The sequence below is a fragment of the Marmota marmota genome, unplaced genomic scaffold (assembly GCF_001458135.2).
Source record: "Marmota marmota marmota unplaced genomic scaffold, marMar, whole genome shotgun sequence".
Classification (NCBI taxonomy): domain Eukaryota; kingdom Metazoa; phylum Chordata; class Mammalia; order Rodentia; family Sciuridae; genus Marmota; species Marmota marmota.
Window position 1 is genome coordinate 3,805,526 of NW_026000021.1, and position 6,567 is coordinate 3,812,092.

General features: G+C 33.8%; 1 non-coding gene across 1 annotated transcript; it reads left to right on the forward strand.

Annotated features, from left to right (window-relative positions):
* The first annotated feature begins 4,306 nt into the window (after positions 1-4,306).
* LOC125618896 lies at positions 4,307-4,422 on the forward strand. The gene has a single exon (XR_007350269.1). It is a non-coding gene; the product is annotated as a U5 spliceosomal RNA (small nuclear RNA).
* Positions 4,423-6,567: the final 2,145 nt, after the last annotated feature.

Below are 6,567 nucleotides of genomic sequence, written 5' to 3' on the forward strand. Positions count from 1 at the left end.
TGGTATATATATATATATAGTATTAATAAATATATATATATATATAGTATATATATGTATATATATAGTATTAATAAATATATATATATATAGTATATATATGTATATATATAGTATTAATAAATATATATATATATAGTGTATATATATATATATATATATATATATATATATATATATATATATAAAATACATATATAAAATGGGAATTATCCCATGTTGTTATAAGGGCCAAGAAGTTCCATGGTTTACCATCTACAAGTTGAAGAACCAGAAAACCAATGGTGTAATTTAGTCCAGTTCCAAAAGGCATGAAAATCAGAGAGGCAGATGGTATAAGTTCTAGTCTGAATTAATACTTCCCTTTGCATGATGGAAGCAATTTATAAATTCTACCTGAATCAGTGTGGCTGTCTGCTCCTGGCAGATTGGGCACTCAGCATTGTCTAAAGCTGATATTGGTGAGTGTAAGTCCATGAGGGTTGCATAACATCCATCCCCACCACCATGGCCACTTAATTCATGGGCTTATTGACTGACGATAGGAAAAGGTGACTGGGGAGTGATTCAGAGAATAAATCATTCTATCCACTTTATTATTAAACTCCTTCACTATGGAGATCACTTTGTTGTGATCATTTATATGAGACACAAACATTTTCACCATTGTTACTCATTCAGAGGGGTCAGTCCCCCACATCCCTTTGCCAGATCTTCATTTTGCCAGCTTCCTAATTATATTTCTTCCAAATCCTTGATCACCAGGGCAAGCAATTGGCCATTACTTCTGCTGAACAAAATGAATCAGGTCCGCTATTCAACATTCTGCATACCAGGCGGACATTCCTTCACCATTGTCTTTCAGGGAGGTTCTAGAATGGGGTTGTATTCAGCTTCCCATTTCCAAGTGGTGTCTATATATCATGTAGAGACCTATCAACCAGGGCCATATTTTTTCCTTCTTAGTTAATTCCTGAATGAGGCCATATGTGTTGGCTCAAAAAAAGGAAGGGAATGTAGAAGTAGTAGGAACCAGAGGTATATGGGCCAATTCATTTTGTAACTTTCTTCTTCCTTCAAAGCCTGCTGTATCCCTATTTCATGCATGCACCTTGCCTTTGAAGTTGAAGTGCTCCTGTTCAACTAGTTCATGATAGATCACTCAGGTTACATGGTAACTTAATGGTAAGTGAGTAATTGCTCTATCTCTACTAAAGTCCAATAAATTAAAAAACAAACACTTTGACTCAAGAGGAAATTAATCATCCATAAAGCATAGCAGGGATTAGTCATAAATTCTCAAAGATATGCACTGTTATATATCTATAACGGACTGCTAAAATGTCCAAACAGCACCACTCTTTGCTACTGACACTTCAAGCCCCATTGAATCTTCTGGATCATCATATAATCTAAATGGCAGAGTAGTTTAAACAACAGCATGGATGTGTTTCAGAGTCTTTCCTCATTCTGGAACCCATTCAAAACTAACACCTTCTTGCATTACTAGGTAAATGGGCCAGAGTGACACGTGAGGAAGAAGCATATAATTTCCATATTCCAAATCTGGCCCATTAGGTATGTTGTGTATTTTATTAATTTTTGATCATAGAAAGGCAGGATGCAAAAATTTAATCCTTTAACTTACAAGGGATATCTTGCTTGCCCTATCCAAGTAGATCCCAGTATTTTCACTGAGGTACAAGACCCCTAAATTTTTATCAATTGCTTTTCCCCTTACCTGCTGTGCGAATGTCTTACCAATTAATCCAGAGCGATTGTCACTTCTTGCCAAGTACAGTCAACATAATGCCATACATGTAGTAGACCAACCTGATGTCTTCAGGAATGGAAAGACAATAAGTTCCCTGAAGATTAAATTATGAAGCAGGGCTTTAAAATTGATATTCCCTTGAGGAAGGACAATGGAGTTGTTCCGCTGGTCTTGGCAGCTGAAAGCACTGCTTTTGGTGGTCTTTATTAATAGTTACTGTGAAAACAACATTTGCCATGTTCATAACTGCATACCAGGTACCAGGGGATATGTTAATTTGCTCAAGCAATGAAAACACATCTGGGACAATAGCTCCAATTTGAATCTATACCTAAGTTTACAGTTTTCCACTGTCATTCTTCAAGTTCCATCTGTGGCATACATATACAATGGATTATTTGGCCAGAAAAATAGAGTATGGACACATGCAGCGATATAGATGAACTTTGAAAATACAATAAATGAATGAATCCAGACATAAAAGTTTATATACCATATTTAAAATATAAAATAATAAATACTAATATAAAATGTCCTGAAAATAGAGACAACAAGTAGCTTGGTGGTTGCCAAGGATTAAGTAGGAAAGAAGAGGGGAGTAAATGCTGGATACAGGGCATTAAATGTTCTTGAAACAGTGATTATTAAAAATTGATGATTGCTAAATTATTTAACTTTGAAATCTATATTCAGAAACATACATAAAACATAGGGTAAGTGTTCAATAAATGGTTTACCATGAGAAAATAAAATAAGAGAAAAAATTTTAAAATAGATGCATAACTGTTTCAAATAACTTAACATATCTATTTATGCAAAAAAATTTTACATAAGTTCTAAATATTTTACTATTGATTAGAATTAACATTTTTTTTTGCATAACCATGTTAATAATGCATCAACTATACTTTCCAATGAGAAAAGTAGAATGAGTATATGTTAACTTTTTAAAATTTGTGTACTAAAACTTAAATACTTGTTAAATATTTTCCCATATTCTCTGTAATTAATATTTTTCCAATTTTTTGCATTGTTTTTTTCAAGGTTATTTTACAAGGTGATTATTTTGGTAGCTCATCTAAAGGTCTAACAAAAACATTAATTTGCTTTTAATAGAAAGTACTATTTTTATGATCCTATTTAATCAGCTCATTCCCTCCTTATGAAATGATGTAATTAAATTGCAAGTTTCAACAGGCATAAAAAAAGAGCATTTCAAATAGAGGGGAGAGAAACACAAGGACACTAATCATTTTTATTTTACTCAAATATGTTAACTCTGTGAACTGGTTAAAGGAAGTCAGAGAAAATTCTTCCATATACATGCCACTTACTAAATTAGCATTGGTAATGCCAGGTGCTTAGGACATCAAAGATGACTAATACAGAGTCCAGAGGGTGATTTGAGTTTCTACTCTAAAATTAGCCTCAATGTTTTTGAATTTGGCTTTGTGTTTACAAGTTGTGTAATTTTTCACAAATTACTTCACTTTTTGTACCTTTGTTTTCTCTTCTATAAAACTGTATAATTTTTGCTTTTAATCAACCTAAAGATCTTTGACCTGGAACAGTACAATATTGTCCATGGAGGATGGGGGTAAGCTAATAACTCTCAGGAGTCAGGCCTTTTCAATTATATGGAAGAAAAGAGATTATGTGTGAAATTTCAACCAAAAGAAATTAATTATTTTGGCAGACATAAAAGAGAAAACAATATGTGTTCTAAGTTTAATTAAACAATGTAGTTCGAGTATATCAGATGTTTAGTTTTCCCAGAGGATTTTAGTTCAAAAAACATCTGGACTCAGAAGTCCTTGTATATAATGGGAAGTAGATAATACATTTGAAAAATATATCATTTGTGGTTAATCTAAAAATTCCCTGACAATAAGAGCCTGAAATGGGTAAGAATAAATTCTTTGTATAAAAGTATAAATTTTTTGTGCTTCAGCAAAAACCAGTTGGGAGTGACAGTCTCCTAACTGACAGCTTCCTCTGCTCCCCAAGCCAAAGAGACATTTGTGTTATACCAAGATTTTTTTGTTTACAGATATATAAGAGTTTTCCAAGGAATGAAAATTTCTGGGCAAATCCCTTAAGCATATTTCAAATCCAAACACCAGTTCTGCTCACCCTTATGTTTTACATTTCCTAGGAACTCTGATGGATTCATTCTACAGTCCTTAAATGGGCCATTTCTATGTGGTCACTTCAGAGCCAAGTGTCTAAGAGGCAGGTATAGAAGATGGTCTTTCCTTGTGTGAGTCAAGGAGAGTGAAAAATATAGAAACTGTTATGAAAAATGTCAAGATATAAAAAGGCACGAGTGCCTTGGAGCAGAGAACAGCATCCATCTCCCTTCATGTAGAGGTGGAGGAATGAAAAGTGTTTCGGAAGGGACAATTCATGAATGGGTCTTTTTGTTTGAGGTAAGACCTACTGAGAAACAGCAGCATGTGCAGTCATAGAGGGGTGATAGGACACTGCATGGGGTATTTGGGGATTCAGAGAAAGAAATAAAAATGGCCTGGAATATTCTGGTTTCTCTTCAGATTGTATAAATCTTTCACCTTTTACTGAAGATTTCCATGGAGAGGAATAATTCTGAGTCTTAACCCAATTTTTTGAGGCCTTGCATTTGCAGGGCTAATCAAGGTGTGCAAAGATTTAAAAAAAAAAATGTCTGGAGTTGAAGGCAGAAATGATGTCTAAAGTGATCCATGGAGTATGCTAAAGAATTGAGACTTTTGTTTTGGTAGCATTAAAGATATAACAAAGACTATAAAATAAATGTTCAAGTATCATGTACGCCATGTATTTTTCATATTAAAATATGATAAAAAATAGCTACCATTCGGAAGGCTAAGGAAGGAGTATATCGCAAGTTCAAGGCTGTCTCAGCATTTAGCAAGGACCTACTCAAATTAGGGAGACATTGTCTCTAAATAAAAAATAAAAGGTTGGAAATGTAGTAAACACTCCTGGATTAAATCCCCAGTACAACAAAACTTCCAGATATTAAGCATGAATATCATTCCCTGTATGGAAATCGTATCTAGGAAAAAGAAATTGAGCAAGAAGGTTCAAGAAATGCTCATCCAAATTTTCTGGATTAAACAGACAGTATTTTTTGGAACCAGAATTGAAATCTATATCTGATTTCATGTCTTCACTGTGTTATCCACTTCCCAGATCAGAATCCAGGCTTAGTAGTTGAATTCTACTGTCTCTTCACTATGTTATTCTTGAATATTCAACTGGCAGAGGGCTTTGGCCTGAGATAGAACTCAAGGCCATTACCTATCTATCATCACTAAATGACTTAGGGCATATGCCCTGTATCATATGTCCATCATACTTCTAAAAAGTGTTTGTACACCTCTGTTATATAACTTTTTCATTTCCCATTAAAGTATATGTTCTTTAATGACAAAAAATATAAGTTTCTCTTTATAATAATAAAGATCTAAAATGTTTACGCTGCATTAGGCCATATACACAATATACTAGGCAGATCACATTTTTAAACACTTAATTCTCAATTCAACTCAAAGAATTATTCAAATTTTAAAAGGGTAGAAGTTAAGGTTTCCGGTAGTTTTGAATTGTCTATGGTCACTCATCAAGGAAGTGCTGGTTTCAGGATTTGATTACAGGCTGTATGTATCTGAATCTCCACTGTGGTATTGTGGGTATTTTTTTTTTTTTTTACTATGCTTGAACAAATGGTAAGCTCTCAAAATTATTTATAAACAAATAAACGTCCATCATACTTTGAAATGAACAACTCCAAAACAAAGTTGCTATATGATTTCTGTAATATCTAAACACCCAAAATGATTTAAAATTAAACTGGTAGAAATAAGCTCAATGTATACAAAAATATCATAGAGTCTAAGCCTATATTTTGCCAAAAGTCATAGTAAATTAGCCAGGTGTGGTAGTATACACCTACCATCCCAGAGGCTCAGGAGGCTGAGGCAGAAGGATCACAAGTTCAAAGCCAGTCCCAGAAAAAGAAGGCACTAAGCAAATAAAATACAAAAATAGGTTTGGGTATGTGGCTCAATGGTCAAGTGCCCCTGAGTTCAATCCCTAGTACCCCCCTCCAAAAAAAAAAAAATCATAGCAAATTAATGTTCTATTACCTACTTTTTGTTTTATCATCCTAGTTATACAGTATGCTAATACTCATCCTGAAAATGGCAGTCTGGTTATTTATAATATTGTTAAGGATTCTTTATGCTGCATTTGGTTATCTATGCATATATGTGCTAGGAATATTTTACAATCTGATGTAGATTCAAGAGTACTATCTCACAAGCCTTCATTTCACTACCACTTTCTCTGAAAACCTTTCTCATACCATCAAGTGCTTCCTTTCAGTTGCTAATATGTTCTCCACACATGTGGGGATTTGCAAACCAGTCTGATCTTAAGTGTCAGGGACCAATAAGTGGGGGTCAGTTATCATCTTGCCTTCATTTGCAAAACAGAAGGGCCAATGTTTGTAAAACTTCCTTTTATATGATGTCTTCCCAGTTTGCTCACTTACTCTATCAATATGCTATGAGAATTACTTTTCAGAAGATTTAGTGCACAGAATCCAAGCATAGGATTTAAGGTACAAATTTGTTGCATAGTAAGAACTCTCACAGATTTGTACTGACCAAAAGAGTATCTATCTTAAAGTCTCTATAAAGTGTCTCTATAAAGTGAACCAAGCAATTCTGGATTTACCTACCCACAGGCACTATTTGGCTCAATTGATCATATATATATATATATATATA